Genomic DNA, 19,528 nt, shown 5'->3' with positions numbered 1-19,528 from the left:
CTAAGTTCTAGGGGACTGATGACCTCAGATGTTAAGTCCCATAGTGCTCAGAGCCATTTTTTGAACCATAGCTCACTTATTTACAAACAGTAAGTCAATGAAGTTCGTTTGAGTTATGCCCGTCAGCTGTCGACAAGATGTAATTTATTGATAGCGAGTCGGTTCTCACTGCTACGTCACAAGATCGGAATGTCGGGCGTAGCACGTCACGAGAACAAGTGACTATTCTGGACCGTAAATGAAGTATGACTGCACACGGATGAAAATAAATGAAAACTAATACCGGTCAGCTCCGTGAAACGGCAGCGGACATTTAAAAATAACTGATGTACAATACACAACAATGGAATGTAAGCAACTGAATACAATGCCCAATCTACTGAAAGCAGACAACTGAACTTGAAGCAAATTTTCTACTGCAACTACTAAAGATCGTCACAAATTGATTAATGACGGCAGAAACTAAGGAAGCTTGGCTACGGCTGACAAAATTTTAACTTACGTTGCTGATGACTGCCTTCGGCGATGCAACAAGATTTTCACAGAAATTCCGTTCCAAAAAATCTCTTTTCCGCAAATTTCTCTGATTGCGTTATCTCGTTTGTTCGCTCTATAGAAATTTTATTGGATGGTGTTTGATGCATGCACAAAATCAAAAGCACAAGATTAGCTACAATTCTTTATGAAAATTTCCACAATGTTTATCTTAGTAAAAAAATTTTATTCTTTTCCGAAGTACACAAGTTTTTTGATTCATGTCCCTGTTCAGGGTCGCCAATAATATCAATATATTTACTTTTGTGCGTTATCATCATACAGCTATAATTGGTGGTGGAAATATATTTGCAGAGAAAAGCACCTAATGATATATATTGTATTTTAGGCCAATAGACATAACCAGTTATTGCAGTGGTTTTGAATACCTTTAGTGCCCAGGGCTAAATGACTATTGAAAATATAATTGTTTTTGGATAGCTCAACATGAATTTTCTAAGGGACCTAAGTTTATCATGCATTTACCAGTAGAATAAGGTGCGGAGAAACTATTTCGCCGTATTCAACTTCCGTCCGAATTCGACGAAACAATTTTGGACTGTGAATCATCAAAATCTGCAAAAACATAAAAGAAAATTAAATACGTATGGTCATGAAGTAGCGAGAAACAGGTTCTATACTAAATAATTAGTCCATACACAAGTTCCATTTAACTTTGAGTTTATGGCAATCGATATAATAACGAACTTACATCTTTTCACATTTACAGATACACGTCGCACAACATAGCTTCTCACAGGAATCTACTGCTATGCAGTATGGCACTTTCACATTGCACTAATAAAATATTTTTAAACAATAATAATATGGTGGCAAGACATGCGTGTTTGACACCAATTACGAGAGACAGTAGAATTATTAACTGTTCATCGAGAATATCTCGTACATCAAAAGAATGAGTAAAAAGTGTTCTTCTTTTGTCCGCCTTTCGCGCAGCGGCTTTCAAAGTCAATAGTTCACTGTATCTCTGACATCGCTTCCACAATGAACACGTCACGTCACAGGACGTTATTTGCTAACTGTAGCTGTTGCTGAGCGACTGCTCGGTTAGTGAATTATTTAAAATGGTAGGGCAATCACTTAATTTTACATAGTAGCAGCAGCAGTTTGATGTGTAAATTCGGTGATGGACTGGGTATACCGTTAGGAATGCTTGGAGGGGTGCACACTTCGCTGTTCTGGGAAGCATTGTGAAATATTTCCCGCGCTGGAGCCCCACTGTAGCTCAGCGTCATCGCGCGGCCGATGGTGCGTAGGTGAGTTCTGTATCAGACGAAGTTAGTGAAACTTCTATAGTTCTTAATTTGCCTCTGTTTGAGGGTAGAGAATAACGATGATAGCATGTAGGGCTGATAGATTTGAATGGACGCTGATCTGTAGTACTTGTATGTAGTTTGGGGATGCACCACAATGCGCGCATTTCCGCCGAATAGTCAAAGCATTCTCCTGTCGCACTAACTACGGTCGCTCTGTTTCTACACGGGTTGCAGAAGGTGGTGGATATGGTTTTCTCTGACTTCTGCTCAGTTCCGACTTAAAATGGAACGATCACATGCGCAAAGCTGTAGAAATGGGGGCACCTGTAAGATGCGTAGGGACTTACTAAAACCAGGCTGTAGCCTTACTGTAGTAGACAGGTTCGAGGAAGGTGACTCGTTGCGAGATATGAGAGAGTCAGAAGTATGATTCACTTGTGGGTGTGATCCGATGCAGGTATGTGCTTGAATTTAAAGACCTGTTTCCAAATCCCAGACATCATTTCTACCGGATTGCGTAAGACTAGAGATCCGAGAAGCTAGTGTACATTTTCTTACGCCCTCAATCGGCACATCATCATCTACTACTACTGTTTGTGTTCCTTGTCAATCAGTCATCGCCTACAAGTCAGCGGATATATCGCAGAACCTCTGATATGTATCGAGACAGAATGCGCTACAGATACTACAGAATTATCTAGCTGGAACTGTGTGAGGGAGTTACAAATACCGCTTACATACCACGTTCCTTAGCCGAATCACTTTCAAAATGCGGTAATTTTATCACGAGGTTGTGTCGTGGGCAACGTGTTGGTCTGATAATACACATTCCTACGATCACTGTCACGGTATTTGTCCGGAAAAAACCACCTCATTCAGGGGTAATGTCGTACCTCGACTCATAAAGCGGGTATAGCTTTTAACATGGATACTTGTGTGCACTTGTAGAACCAAGAGTGCTTGTGACAGTAACATGCAGTAGTTGTTGCGATCGATTTTTTTAAGCATCTGGCTGATTACGTCTATCTTTCTAAGGCACAGTGGTAGCACTCGCAAGAAAAACCTAACAGACATGCCCAGCCATCGTTCATTTTCTGTCAGCATTATTTTGCATCGTGTAAAAAAATATACTTAGTAGTAGTGGGGGGGGGGGGGGCGTGATATGTTAGCATTTCAGCATTAGGCTTATAATGTATGTGTTTGTGGAAAGGAAATGACGATGTCCAGTCGTAAGGAAGGTACAGATATTTCAATTTCCATAGCCACAGCCTTCAGCACAGTGATTTTCCGATACTTCGCTCATTGTCAAATGCCGTTCAATTGAGACCCCGATACATTTCATTGAAAGTATAATGATGAAAGATATATGTGCCGGTTTTCTAGAATGATTCCTTGTATGTTTGGTCTGTGGTGGTAATGATTCACGTTTTCTGTTAACGGCAGCAGCAGTCCGAATGCAGAGGCCTGTTGGAGTATAGGAATGTAACTGAGTTAACTTTGCTGTCCCTTGACGACCGAATAGCGAACTAATAATCAGTATGTGTCGGGCGGCTTTCGTGATCAAGTGGAAATTTGAGAAGATTGTGTATGGAGGTGCGTTTGCGCTGGAGCGTTATTACCTATAATGTAAATTGTTCGGTTGACTGCTTCTGCACATGTCGCGCCTTTATTTAGTTGAGAGAGTATCGATGGTGGAGTGTGTATGTAGCATGTGGAAGACACGTTTACCTGTTATCTAGACATGGGAAAAACCTTAGTTGACCTTGTAAATTACAGGGATGATTTCGAATCTGTTACATCACCGAGATGGGTATTCGTGAGTGGAAATATCATTTTTCGTCTGTTTGTTTCTAGTTACTCAGCGGTCTAGGGCACTCTCCACCTAGGTAAAGTTTTGGGTTTGTATAGAAATAATTCCCAGTCTGCACCTTCGGAATTATGTTGCGCTAGCGATCGGTAGGATGCTGCCTAGTGCTTGATATCGAGAAGTACCGCGAAAATGGTATAATATTATGGTGAAAATGCGTGTGTTCTTGAAATCCTCAAGTCTGCAGATGTGCGTAGAAAAGAGAGGGGGCAAGGAAGCAGGTTCGGAACAGAAACAGTAACGCGTTTGTACAGAGGGGGAACGATCCCAAATTTGTAGAACAGTTCTGAGAGCGGCTTCCGTCTGCTGAGGATGCTCTGACCGTGCGTTGGGTGGTGGGGGGGGGGGGGGGGGGGGGGAGTGGGTGGGGTGGGAGGGATGACTTGTGATCGTCAGAAGCGGGAAAATATCTAGTGCTGTGAGGAGTATATACGATATTGCCCATCTCTGCGGTATATGTACAAATGATGTAAAATGGCTGATTTTGTTTGGCACTTCATAGGAAATGTATGTTTACTACATAGACACGGTACATGGTGATATATTGTGGGGTTGGAGATCTGTTTTGTGCTCTAATATTCAAGCTCCTACCCTCAGTGGAAGAGCTGTGTAATTGAGTAAGAGTCTTTCCATATTTTACGGTGTGTAGGATGCGCTGTAAGGTTTAATTGTCGATCCAGTATGTGATCTGTACAAAATACAATCATTGTGCCGGGACATAGGAGCATCTACCAACTGATCCGAACAATATGGAGACAAGGTATGTATGGAAAAATCTGAGAAAGCAAGTGTTCAAAGACAAGTTGAAGCAGACCTGGCAGCCGCTGTAGCCAAGTGGTTCTAGGCGCTTCAGTCTGGAACCACGCTCCTGCTAGGTCGCAGTTTCGAATCCTGCCTTGGGCATGGATATGTTTGATGTCCTTAAGTTAGTTAGGTTTAAGTCATTCTAAGTCTAGGGGACTGATGTCCTCAGATGTTAAGTCCCATAGTGCTTAGAACCATTTGAACAATTTTTTTTTTTTTTAAGCAGACCATCCATCACTGGTGGGGATGCCGTCAGTGATCCGCCACTGTGGCATTAGGATATCTCCAGACCTGTAGCTGTAGGATAACGAAAATTCTGGCCATTTTTTTCTCTTCTATAAGACAGTGCTTCCAATTCTGTTTGCGTAATAGATCTCATTTCCCCATCTGTGCTTAGGTGCTTAGAGAGTACTCTCTTTCCAAACAACAAGAACGCTTTTATGATAAAATTAACGGTGTTTTCGCAAGTGTGCATAGGCTTTTAGTGGTGAGAACGTTTGCGTATGTTGAAAGCACGTGATGGACGGACTGTCACGATATTCTGTGCTGTTTTCGAAAACAGGTTCTATTAGGGCAAGAATTTCCGTGCATACAAGGTGAGACATCACGAAAACTCCTACAAAAGCGCACGCTAAGTATTTCTGGGAGACTATGCAATTTATGAGAGTTCGCTATAGATACTGAGATTCGTTCCAGAACCACAGCCATCAAGAAGAGACATTACCTGTACATCGATCGGTGACGGACTGCAGCAGCAATCGTAATATTTAATTGTAGTTACACTGGTAAATATGTTCCTGGCTTCCAATAGTCTTGTGAGTCTTGTACGTATTTGAACATCTGTAGGTAACTTTTGCGGTGTTTAACTGTCAGTGCAATTTAGCGATCTGTGCAAAATAATTTTATCGCTGAAAGTCTCGTCTGCAGAAAACAATGGCGAAAGAATCTCTGGGAACAATGCACCCTGTGCTATTCTGGAAAGCATTGGATCATCTCTGTCGATTCTTGAACCATACCACAGCTATGCGTCATCGCGTATGGGACCAGCATGAGCGTGGCTTGGAGTTCTGTGACGTCAGTATAACATTCGAAGAATTATAAGTGCATACACGAAAAAAGACCCAACTTTCATCTGCACCGGTGTGATAACGATGTCTCACACTGGCTTGCCTCTGGCAGTGGCTCGCGGCGGCGGCTGCGGCGGGGGCGGCGTCGGCGTCGGGCATCGAATGGTGGGATGTGTTTTTATCAGCAATCTTTTGTTTAAACTATATTCAATCGATTTCACCAACCAATAGGATGCTACGAATTAAGAAAAACTGCCCCATACATGTGAAGAATAAAGATTTAATTAATTTGCATAAATTTTTGTATCAATGTAGTGTTAGCAATACAGTAGTTAATGGGAGGGAGTGTGTGAGTGGGTGACATGAAGCAGAGCAATAAGTTAATTTGCATAATTTCTATGTAAAACGCAGTACAATAATTTAAGGGGGTGGGTGACAAAGAAGAATGTGCCAGACATGGTGATGAAAGCGCTTGAAATCCGAAAAGAGTACCAGAAAATGGTGGGAGGACATAACTGATTACTTAAGTTGGTATCAAAGGCGGTACAATAGTTTAAATGCGGTCACATGGAAAACCACTTAACAGAACAATAAGTTAAGTGCCGCCGAAAGCCCAAACGTTAGGTTAAGACCCCCAGAGTACAGTGCCTAACATTAGCTTATGCATCATGTTTGCCCCATGTAACTGCTTCTAGCAAGACCTACATGCTCCCAAACAGCTGAGAATGATGAGAAAGAGAAATCCAACACCTACAAACTGATTTTTTTTATAAGTAATCATTATCTCAAAATGGTTCAAATGGCTCTGAGCACTATGGGACTTAACATCTATGGTCATCAGTCCTCTAGAACTTAGAACTACTTAAACCTAACTAACCTAAGGACAGCACACAACACCCAGTCATCACAAGGCAGAGAAAATCCCTGACCCCGCCGGGAATCGAACCCGGGAACCCGGGCGCGGGAAGCGAGAACGCTACCGCACAACCACGAGCTGCGGACTAATCATTATCTCATTGGCATATATTCTATATATATCCTAAATTGTTTAAACAATATTCCACACACAGCAGTCGAATTCACTCCAAATGATCGATCAGCTGAGTCTTTTTCCCACCAATTCCTAGGAAGAGGCGGCGGTCAGATGACTTAGGTTAGTTGAGGTGCCCTTTTTTCAAGCCTTTCTCTTAGGTTAGTAGAGGTTGCATTGTCCTGATGGTATTTGAAATTCCAGCCAGTGGGGTGTGGCTCTTGTGTCATCAACTGACGTCACGGTCGCCATCTTGGATGAGGTCGTGCACTGAGCACATTAGTACACATTAGTTCACATTAGTACATGTCAGCCCGACAATATGCGGTTGGTAAGGGTACGTGGCGGCTGGTTGACATTCGAGGTGGAGACCTCAAGTATTTAATTTCAAGTGCAGGTGGACGTGGCGCTCGCGAAAATTTGATAAAATTTGAATTTCCCGCCTGGGAGGGGGGTACAGTAGGGGGGGGGGCATGGCACATTCCCACCAGAGAGGTTAATTAATTGAACAATTTAATTAAGTAGTCAATCAAAGTGATAAGCGTGGGAGGGGCCTATTCCAATAACTCAGACCTGAAATTGTACCTGTAGCAGTGAGGGAGGAAGGGGTTGTAGAAGGGGGAGGGGCCAGGGGTACAATAGGTTAAGTGCCTATCAATTAAAAGGAAATGGGGGTGGCATGGAAAAACAGTTAACAGAACAGTAGGTTAACTCAGACCTGAATGTGTACCTGTAGCAGCGAGGGGGGAGGGGGTTGGGCAAGGAGGAGGGCGTGAGTGGAGCAATAGGTTAAGTGCAGTGACATGGAAAAGAACATAGGAGAACAATATGTTAAGTACCTGTCAATCAAAGGAGAACAATAGGTTGACATGGAAAAGCACTTTACACAACAATAGGTTTGCTCCTGAGGGCATAAATGCCCCTGATGTTAGCAACTTGCAAGAAGGCTCAGAACAAAGGTAGCCCCTCTACTAACACTGCCCAGTGGGCGTTATCGGCATGTAACCTAGGGTCGTGCCTTGGTCTTCTTTTGTCATTGCCGCACTTAGTTCAGGGCCTTCTATACTATGTTTCCTAGTGCTGACCAGTGCGCTGTTGAAGGCGTACCAGAGAACTGTTATAACTATACGATGAACTGTGTTTACAGAATATCAGGGAACCAACCAAGGTTGCAAACACACTTATAGAGTATATTTATTCACAGAAAATTTGTTTTAGTCTAGCGACCATCAGTAGTAGAGCGAAGAGAGCAACACCCCATGTTGAATTGTTGACAAATTTATTGAATATGATCGATCCAATATGGCGGCGATAGATATGGCAATGTTACAATGATGTCATGATGGGAAGTTCAAGTTTTGGCAAGAAGATAAGTCAATTGGTTTAACTCTACTAACCTATCCACCTCCCCTCCCCCTCCCTTCCCCCCTTCCCTCCCCCCTCCCCTCTCCCCCCTCCCCCAGAAAATGCCAGGAAGTTCAAATTTTGCCAGAAAAAAACGTCATTTGGGCCACCGCCATTAACTTAAGAAAACTGTGGAAAAACGTCAACGGAGCTACCTCCACTAGTCTAAGTCATCTGACAGCCACCTCTTCCTTGGAATTGTTGGGAAAAGGACTCAGCCTGTGCTAGGCTGCTGGATACGAAGGACTGTACTTTATTTATTTTGGAACAATTTATTTAGCAATGAATTTCACCTAATTCATTTATTACACTGATACAAAACACTCCCTTTGATGTGCTTGGGGTCACAATACGCAGCCTACAGACTTACAAACCACTCGTAAATTACCTAAATAATGCATTGCACACCATACAGACATGTTCGCAAAATTAATGCAACAGACATGTTCACTACACATAAATCGTCAAAAAGTAATGCATGTGTAATGGTATGCAAACACGATCACAACACTTAAACAGCCGAAAATAATGCAGTGCACAAACACTCAGTGCACATGAAAAATGCTTTCAAACTATCGTCGACCGCAACATATCACAGACTCCTACACACGCACACTGAAACACCAACGAGTACACACTTGCGCTTTGCGAGGCAAGCCAGAGAGATGAACTCAGGGGCACGAGCCATTGCCCTCAGGCCGCTATTGCCTACAGCCAGCATGTGAAAGTTGTGTCTATTTTGGCCGGCCGGTGTGGCCGTGCGGTTCTAGGCACTTCAGTCTGGAACCGCGTGACTGCTACGGTCGCAGGTTCGAATCCTGCCTCGGGCATGAATGTGTGTGATGACCTTAGGTTAGTTAGGTTTAAGTAGTTCTAAGTTCTAGGGGACTGATGACCTCAGAAGTTAAGTCCCGTAGTGCTCAGAGCCATTTTTTGTCTGTTTGCGGTTATACAGTTACAATTTTTCAAGTGTGCTACTTACGTTACAGTTCTACGTAAATAAGAGAAAAGTCACCCTCTGGGCGCGCATGTGTTCACCTAACCACAGTGGCTGAGGCGTCCAGCACCAAGAGAGATGTTTGCAGAGCGGCTAGCAATCGCAGATGCAGCTAAAAGGTTCTCAATATTATACTGACGTCACATGTCTATGTAAATACCAGGCAACTCTCTCTCTGAATGAGCTATAGCAATCTGTCACAATGCTTCCCAGAATAGCACAGGGTGCATTGTTCCTAGCAATCCTAACGGGACACGCAAGACACGTCGGCCGCATGCTCATGTTTACCTGGTCAGTGTGGCTGATGCATCCTTATGAAATGTTTGCGTAGTGACTCACCTGCACAGGTGCAGCTAAAAAGTTCTCAGTGTGGTGCTGACGTCACATGGCTATGTAAATAAGAGCCAAATCTACCTCTCGCAAATCATAAAGTGCCGCAGAAATAGTTAATGGTCGCTCTTGTAGGAGCTTTCGTGATGTCTCAGCTTGTCTGCATGGTAATTCTGGTCCTAACATGGCCTGTTAACGAAAATAGCCCAGAATAACACCGATTGCATTCTTCATCGTGATCCTAATGGGACAGCCCGTCCATTACTTATCAGTCCCTTCTCGGAATTGATAAAGTGTCACAGAAATAGTTAACTGTCGCTTTTGTTGTAGCTTTTGTGATGTCCCAGGACCTGTTAACGTAAATGCCCCAGAATAACACCTATTGCATTCTTCTTGATAGTCCTAACGAGGCATCGCATGTTACCATTGGCAGAAATCGTAATGTCCTGCTTTCAACATATGTCTCAGAAACTGTAAACTTACCATGGCAGAAAGGCTTCATCATGTATGTGCATGCTTGCGAAAAACATCGTTAATCACAAAGAAATTCTTGTTATTTGGTGAAACAGACGATGGTTGCCTTCAAGAAATAGTGACGTTTCATAAAAGCTCATCATTGGCTGAACCTTCAAATGAACCTCTCTCATTGGTCGGCTCGATCTGTATACAAACCCACAACCAACCTCCATTGTCCTCAGTCCGCTGCTGTGCACCTTGTGTGTTCCGTCATCTCTGTGTGTACTTGTTGTTTTCTCTCCCCCAAGGTGAAGAGAGGTAGCAGCAGCAACTCTTCAGAGTGTAGCAGCAAGAGGCATAGAGTTCTGGAGGAATGATTACCAAGTGAGTAAATAATTTCTATTTTGAGTGTAGATTTTCGCGTGTATGTTAAATTCGCCTTATTAATTCGGTCTCCTTGTTAAAGTACAACTCCAGAGTTTTATCTTGGAGTGTGAGGAGAGGCAGGAGTGGGCTGGACTGCTGCCTCCTGTGATGGGTTCACAGCCAGAATTGCCATGTGAGTATAATTTTCATTGTAATTTGTCCTTATATAGTAATGATATAAAATTTTCGTATTTCATACTTAGTTTTCGGTGTTGTAGTCGAGACAGACCAATTGCCAGATGTCGATTCTGATGGGGACGATGGCATGCCTGAATGGGTCAAAGGGCCACTGAACTAGACGAGTAAAGGTGCTCTGATTTGGCCGTATTAGATGATGATGATGACTTCTTTTATGGTGTGGTGGATTCGCCCGATGAAGTGTTAATGCCTTGGAGCCAGAGCAAAAAAGGTAATTACTCACTCCACTTATAACCCTGTGATCGTCAGAATTCTCTCGTTCACTGCGCCAGCAGCGCTAAGAAGTGTACTTAACTATTATTTGTTTTATCTCTTCTTCTACAGTGGTCGGGTTTCTGCAGCCGCAACAGAGTTTGGTGCGCTTACCGGTGGCAGTTAAACCTACTTCCTCCCCAAAGCGGCCCCCGGTAAGGCACGTATCGCCTACAAGGGCGCCACTAGTCGCTGCGCAGTGAAGTACAGAAGTATTACTAGACTCTTCTGAGAATGGTGAATGCGTTAAATGAATTATTTGTTGATATCGGTAAGAAAGTAACCGACTAAACTGAAAAGGTAGATCCTATAGAGGGGAAAATATATGTAGAGTTCCTTGTTGTTGACGAGGGGGAGGAGGCAGATAGTAAGAGGAACAAGAAGAGCGGATTTATAAAGTCTCACGCTGTGGAGATGTCTGATTAGTACACACCGTGATATCAAAGAAGCAGTAAGTGATTCAAGTGCGGATAGCGGTTCGAGAGAAATTACGGTTGCTAAGGTTAGGGCATACGGATCGACAAAAAACACTAAGAGAGACCTTTAAGCCGGTTACTGAATCTCTCAGGCAGCTCTCAGCAAAAACAAAAACATACAATGATGGTGGTGTTGCCAGGGACGAATTCACTATCCATCACGCCCCTGGTCAGATAGATAGAACATTCGTCATTAGTAGGGGAAGACCGTACATGTTGAGCATGCGTCCTATAACTGTAACTGATGGGACAATACAGATTGGTGATAGGTGGTTTGAGAGAACACCTGGCGTAATGATTCTTATTTTCGTAAGACCTAGCCAAAAGCTTAGAAATTACTCGGTTAATGATAGGGAAATGTACAATGAAATACTGCACTTGATTGATGTACATAAGATCGCAAAAAGCCTGAGCAACAAGAAATATAAAACCATTATAAAACCAATACGTGATGACGAAAACAACAACAACAACAACAACAGCAACATTGAGCATAAAGCAGTGAACAATCGAATCCCACAGTATATGTATTAAGACGACCCCAACGAGGTAATAGATCGACTACGGCTGCTGATGGCATCATCTCTCCGAGCTTAGAGAGAGAGTTATCATCGAATAAGTATGGAGACAGTAGTTCGACAATTGCACAAATCAGCACGCAAAACATACCCTCATAGGCATGTTATGGTTAAAGGTTTGGATGACTTATGGCAGGCTGATCTTGTAGATATGAGGGAATATTCACATGAGAATAATGGTTTCAAATATATTTTAACGCTTATTGATACATACTTCAGATTTGCCTGGTCTTTACCTGTTAAAACAAAAACGGGTATAAACGTCGTGGATGTTTTTGAGCGTTTGCTACAAACAGGGATGAATCGATGCCCAGACAACCTCCAAACCGATCACGGTGGAGAATTTTACAATAGGTATTTCAAGACCGTGATACAACGGTATACAATACATCGCTACTCGACATTCACTCACCTAAAGGCAACTATCGTGGAACGTCTGAACAGAACTATAAAAGGTCGAATATGGATGTGTTTTAACATTTGCGGCTCATACAAATGGACAGATATCCTCCCAGCAATTATTGCTCAGTATAATCGAGCCATCCGCAGCTCGTGTTTTTGCGTTAGCGTTCTCGCTTCCCGCATACGGGGTCCCTGGTTCGATTCCCGGCGGGTCAGGGATTTTCCATGCCTCGAGATGACTGGGTGCTGTTGCGTCGTCTTCATCATCATCTTTCATCCCTATTATAGTCGGAGGAAGGCAATGGCAAACCACCTCCGCTAAGACCCTGCCGGGTCTCCCGCATCGTCCCCAACGCTCCTCGGGGTATGGGACATCATCATCGTCATAATCTAACCAAACACAGCACAATAAAAGAAGACCAATAGACTCATGGATACGGTGTACTATGCATTAAAATGCTGGATCCACGGACAGAAAGTCAATGTGGGTGATTTGGTACGTATCTCGTAACACAAGTCAGCATTTGAGAAATCATACCTACCGAACTGGTCAGCAGAGATATTTAGTTTCAAAGTTGATAAGAAAAAATCCGAGAACTTATATACTGAGGGCTAGTAAAGGCGAAGAAATTGCAGGCTGCTTCTACACCCAGAAGTTGCAGAAAAGCTCAGCACCAGATGTGTTGCTCGTGGGAAATCGAGCACTAGTCAAATCGATTGGTTCTCCTGCAGCACAAAACATGGGGATTTATGCTAAAGATTTGCTATATAGTGGAGGCGCACAGTCCACAACCACCGAAGTAGTATAACATGCGTGCTAGGAGATGCATTAGAGGAGATGGTAGTATTCTAGACGAACTGCCAATGGAATTAGACATTCCGGGGTATAACTACTGGGGACCTGGAACAAAGATTCAGAAACGCATGGCACGAGGTGATAAGGGGGTTAATCTGCTCGACGTAACATGTATCGGACGTAACATTACATACGCTACAAGTAAAGATCTCTCAAGTCGTCACATTGCAGATAGAATTTTAGCTGATAAGGCTTAGGCGATATAGAGAAGAAAGTGTTTTGGTATAGAACAACGCATCGCAGCATTTGCGGTGGATGAAACTATGCGTGCGAAAACTTAGTTTGGCATAGGAGTGATTAGTTTCAAGCGAGTTATGAATGCTGCACTGTGTGCACTAAACAAGAAGGACAAGGTCGGGAAGCACAGATTAGATTAGATTAGTTTTTCGTTCCATAGATACGTGCTGAGGAGATCCTTATGGATGTGGAACATGTCAAATTTTTTAAGCTGAAATAACAATACTAATAGTATGAGTATATACAATAAATCATTTGTATCTATTAAAAAATTCGTCAATGGAGTAGAAGGAGTTGGCCACTAGTAAGTCTTTCAGGCTCCTTTTAAACTGATCTTTATTTGTAACTACGAGATTTTTTATGTTTGCTGGCAAATTATTGAAGATGAGTGTTCCTGAGTAGTGGACCCCTTTTTGAACTAAAGTAAGTGCTTTTAAGTCATTGTGCAGGTCATTTTTGTTCCTGGTATTGTATGTATGAACTGAGCTGTTTGTTGGAAAAAGAGATATATTATTTAGGACAAATTTCATTAAGGAGTAAACATACTGAGAGGCAGTAGTTAGTATACCCAGTTCTTTGAAGAGGTTTCTACAGGACGTTCGTGAATTTACTCCACAAATAATACGTATTACATGCTTTTGGACTCTGAAAACTTTTGTTCGACTTGAAAAGTTACCCCAAAATATTATACCATATGACATTATGGAATGAAAGTAGGCAAAGTACGCAAGCTTTTTCAATTTTATGTCGCCTATGTCTGCTAACACTCGAATTACAAATACAGATTTGTTAAGGCGTTTCTGCAGTTCTGTGGTGTGCTCCTCCAAACTGAATTTATTATCAAGTTGTAATCCCAGGAATTTGAGACCGTCAACCTCTTCTATCTGCTCTTCTTCCTACTTTATGCATATGCTGGGTGGAAACCTCTTACAGGTTCTGAATTGCGTATAGTTCGTCTTTTCGAAGTTTAATGTCAGTGAGTTGGCTTTAAACCATTTATTAATATCCATGAAAATATCATTAGCAGATATTTCTAGAACTACACTCGACATACTATTTATTGCAATACTTGTGTCATCTGCAAACAAAACGAACTCTGTTCCTGGCAGTGTAACTGGTGAGAGATCATTAATGTACACAAGGAAAAGCAATAGCCCTAAGACGGATCCTTGTGGGACACCACATGTAATTTCTTCCGATTCTGATGATGACTGATTGCTTAATTCAGTAGTCCCTTGCACTGACACCCTTTGTTTCCTGTTAGTGAGGTAAGAATTGAACCATTTTGCAGCATTGCCAGTGACACCATAGAATTCTAATTTATTTAAAAGGATGTTGTGGTTCACACAATCAAATGCCTTTGACAAATCACAGAAAATACCTGCTGCCTGTAATTTGTTATTTAATGAATTAAGTACATTTTCACTGTAGGTGTAAATAGCCTTCTCGATATCAGAACCCTTCAGAAATCCAAACTGTATTCTTGATAATATATTTATTTGTGGTCAGATGGTTGAGAAGCTGCCTGTATATTACTGTTTCAGAAATTTTTGAGAATGCTGGAAAAAGTGAAATCAGTCTATAGTTTGATGGTATCTCTTTATCCCCTTTCTTGAATAGAGGCTTAACGTCTGCATATTTTAGCCAGTCAGGAAGTTTGAATAACTGTATCCTGACAGCGATGTCTGCAGCTAACAACCCAGTGAAGCAGAAAGGTGTGGGAAGAAAAAGAAGAAGACGATCTGTTAAAGCACCTCGAGTTCTACCAATACCCAAGACGTCTGGTGGTTTCCTTCCACTCCTCATCCCAGCCCTCTCCGCGCTCTCGGTGGTAGGGTCCCTCGCTGGTGATGCTGCAGCTATTGCTCGAACGGTCAAGAACGCGCAAAACTCGCAAGCGCAGTTAGAAGAGGCAAGAAGACATAAGCGAATGATGGAAGCTGCATCCATAGGAAAAGGGCTATACTTGAAACTGTACAGTTTAAGGGCTTGGTCTATTCATCAATAAAAAAAATAAAAAAAAAAAACATTAGCGGTCCTACCGGATCGAGCACTCACAAATACTGATCTTCTTAAGTTTGTCAGAAAAAAATTCAACATTCCAAGATTTCGTGGTGTGTTTACGTGGGGTACATTACCGAAGACGTGTGGAATAACTGGTGAATGTGGTATTGTGAATTTAGATGCTGATGGAGGCTCTGGCACCCACTGGGTGTCATATGTTATGAAAAATGCCGATACTGTCTACTATTTCGACTCACTGGGTGACCTGCAACCGCCAGAAGAATTACAACCCTAAATTACAACGCTACTTCACTCACAAAATACGTGTGTTCTACAGTTTTCGGCGCTATGAGGACTTTAATATACACTTCTGTGAACATCTATGCACGATGTTTTTCTTGACGTTTACAAAGAAGAAGAAGGAGACAATATAAGGATGAGCTTTAAACATACCTTCGTCAGCTGAGGTACAGATACAGTGTCGTATATTTTGAAGTTAAAAGAACGATCATCTGCGTTGCGTGCAATTGATTCTAATACTGTATCCCTCATCCCTTCTAAATCCACTCCTGTTTCTTCTTCTATCACATCAGACAAATCTTCCCCGTCATAGCGGCCTTCAATATATTCTTTCCACCTATCCGCTCTCTCCTCTGTATGTGACAATGGAATTGCGGTTGCACTCTTATTGTTACGCCCTTGCTTTTAGTATCACCGAAGGTTGTTTTGACTTTCCTATTTGCTGAGTTAGCACTTTCGACATTCATTTGTTTTCAAATTTCTTCAAATTTTACATGCAGCCATTTCATCTTCGCTTCCCTGCACTTCCTCTCAATTCATTCCTCAGCTACTTGTATTTCTGTATTCCTGTATTCCCATGAACATTTATGTACTGCCTTATTTCATCGATCAACTGATGTACTCGTATCTCATCTGTTACCCATGGTTTCTTTGCAGATACCTTCTTTGTATCTACGTTTTCTTTCCAGCTTCTGTGATTGCCCTTTTTAGAAATGTCCATTACTCTTCAACTGTACTTCCTACTGGACTTTTCTTCATTATTATATCTGCAGCCTTAGACAACTTCAAGCCTATCTTGTCATTACTTAGTCCTTCCGTATCCCACTTCTTTGCGTGTTGATTCTTCCTGAATAACCTCTTAAACTTCAGCCTACTCTTTCTCACTGCCACATTGTGAGCTGAGTCTATATCTGCTCCTGGGTACGCCTTACAATCCAGAATGTGATTTCGGAATCTCTGTCTGACCATGATGTACTCTAACTGAAATCTTTCCGTATCAACGACCTTTTCCAAGTATATCTCCTCTTCTTGTGATTCCTGAACAAAGCATTCGCTATTACCAACTGGAACTTGTTACAGAACTTAATTAGTCTTTCTCGTCTCTCATTTCTTGTCCCAAGCCCATAATCTCCTGTAACTTTTTCTTCTACTCCTTCCCCTAAAACTGCATTCCTTTGCCCCAAGGCAATTAGATTTTCATCTCCCTTTGCGAATTGTATTACCCTTTCAGTAGCCTCATAAACTTTCTCTGTCTCTTCGTCTTCAGCTTGCGATGTCGGCATGTATATTTGAACAATCGTTGTGGGTGTTAGTTTTCTGTCGATTCTGATAAGAATAACCCTATCACTTAACTGTTCACAGCAACACACTCTTACCCCTAACTTCCTATTCATAGCGTATTCTACTTTCGTTACAATTTTCTGCTGCTGATGATATTACCCTATACTCATCTGACCAGATATCTTTGTCTTCTTTCCATATCACTCACTGACCCCTATTGTATCGAGATAGAGTCATTTCATTTTCCTTTTCAGATTTTCTGCCTTCCCTACCGCATTCAAGCATCTGACATTCCACGCCCAGACTCTTAGAACGTTATCCTTTCGTTGATTATTCAGTCTTTTTCTCATTGTCACCTCCCCCTTGGCGGTAACTTCCTGGAGATCCAAACTGGGGACTCTTCTGGAATGGAGAGAACATCATGACACTTTTTCAACCACAGGCCACATGTCCTTTGGGTACACGTTATGTGTCTTTAATGTAATGGTTTCCATGGCCTTTTGCATCATCGTGCCTTTGATCATTGCTGATTCTTTCGCCTTTAGGGATAGTTTCCCACCCCCAGGACAAGAGAGTGCCCTGAATCTCTGTCCGCTCCGCTGGCTACTTTGACATGGCCGTTGGCAGAATGAGTGTGACTTCTTATGCCGGAAGTCTTCGGCCGCCAATGCTGATTATTAATCAAAATGTATGCGGTGGCGGCTTTCGAACTCTTCACCCTACACCACAGGCGCACTTTGTGCTACAGAGGAACACTGAAAATTAGATTGACTGATAAGGTAATGAATGCGGAGGTTGTCTGGAAAATAGGTGAGGAAAGAATGTATGGGAAACACGAACAAGAAGGTGTGACAGGATGGTACGGTATCAGTGAAGACATCACAGAATAACTATCATGCTGCCAGAGGGAGTAGTGAAGAGTAGGAACTGTAGAGGAAGACAGAAATGGGAAGACATGCAGCAAATAATTGAGAACATTTGTTGTAAGTGATACTGTGCAATGAAATAGTTGGTGCAGAAGAAGAATCGTGGCAGGCTGCATCAAACCAATCAGAAGACTGATGCTTCAAAGAACAAAAACTCCAGCAATGTCTCCATAGAGTGTTGTTAAGAATTATGGGCCAGCTTCAGCTGTAGCCCCAGCTTCAGTGTCATGCTCGAAGAAAGGTTTGATTTTTTGTAGCAGACAGTTAGATTGAACCCGTGATCTAGGGACAGCGTCTTTGATTCACAATCAAAATGTCTTCGATCCCGGGTTAGAATCCCGCCGCTGCTTGAAATTTGATTAATAATCAGCATTGGCCGAAGATTTCCTATATGAGAAGTTAGCTTCATTCTGACAACGGCCTTGCCAAAGAGGGCGGAGGAGCGGACAGAGGTTCCGGGTACTCTTTTGTCCTAGGGGTGGGAAACTGTCCCTAAAGGCAGAAGAATCAACAATGATCGACGGTATGAGGATGCAGAAGGCAACGGAAACCACTGGATTAAAGAGACGTAACGTGCATCCACAGGACATGTGGCCTGTAATTGAAGAAGTGTCATGATGATCTCTCCATTGGCAAAAGATTCCGGAATAGTCCCCTATTCGAATTTCCGGGCGGAACTGCCAAGGTGGAGGTTACCATGAGGAAAAGATTGAATTATCAACCGAATGATAACGTTCTACAAGTGGGGGCATGGAATGCCAGAAGCTTGAACGTGGTAGGGAACCTAGAAAATCTGAAGAGGGAATTGCTGAGTCTCAGTCTAGATATTGTATAGGTCATTGAAGTGAAGTGGAAAGAAGACAAAGATTTCTTGTCAGATGAGTATAGTGGAATATCAACAGCAGCAGAAAATGTTATAAGAGGAGTAGGATTCGTTATGAATAGGAAGGTAGGGAGAGAGTACGTTTCTGTGAACAGTTCAGCGACGGGGTCGTTCTTGTCAGAATCGACCTGTAAAACCACAAAAACATCCCTTTACGGGGTACAATTTTACCCCTCATCACTTGAGCATATCTACGCCAGGTGGGTGTACCTCCGATATATTAGGCCACTTTTTATTTATTTATTGAGTCACGAGCCTTCTGACTGGTTTGATGCGGCCCGCCACAGATTCCTCCCCTTGCCAACCTCTTCATCTCAGAATGGCCACATATGAAGCCATTACAACAATTACACCTTTTTTAGCAATTACTTCCGATTTGGATTTTAAACCTAATGGCCGACATAGACTCTAAAATTGTGTAAAATATTTCATAATTCAAGCGATTACCATTCATTGTTCACACTAAGGAGTACAGCTTTCTACATGTTCTCCTTCAACCTCTTCCAGTATGTTGTTCTTATATACGCCTGTAATATTTTGTTTCCTTACTCCAGGCGAGTACCTGGGGCCGTCAAATATTTTTATCTGAACAATAATGTGTCCTGAATAATACGTAGAAGAAAGAAATCATGCCTTGGAAACATTTTAGTTAGGATAGGTACAAAAACTTGCAACACTTAAGCCGAGCGACTAAAAGTAAACTTGGACGTTTCGTAGTTATCGTAGTTATGGCATCAATACAGAAAGCGCGCACACAGTAGGGTAAGAAAATAAGTAATAATAAGAAGAAGTTTTTATGTAGTGAGGAGATACTTGCTAAGCAAATCTAATTGCATAGTGAATCAAGCATATTTTATTGTAGTGTAAGTGGGGTACGAAAAATCTATGTTCCATAACAAAATGGAAGTCATTGAGTAGATATTTCCTCTAAACTTTTTAAGTT

Source organism: Schistocerca serialis, chromosome 4 (genome assembly GCF_023864345.2).
Source record: "Schistocerca serialis cubense isolate TAMUIC-IGC-003099 chromosome 4, iqSchSeri2.2, whole genome shotgun sequence".
NCBI lineage: Eukaryota > Metazoa > Arthropoda > Insecta > Orthoptera > Acrididae > Schistocerca > Schistocerca serialis.
The sequence above is the reverse complement of the archived record's forward strand: the minus strand, read 5'-3'. Positions refer to the sequence as shown.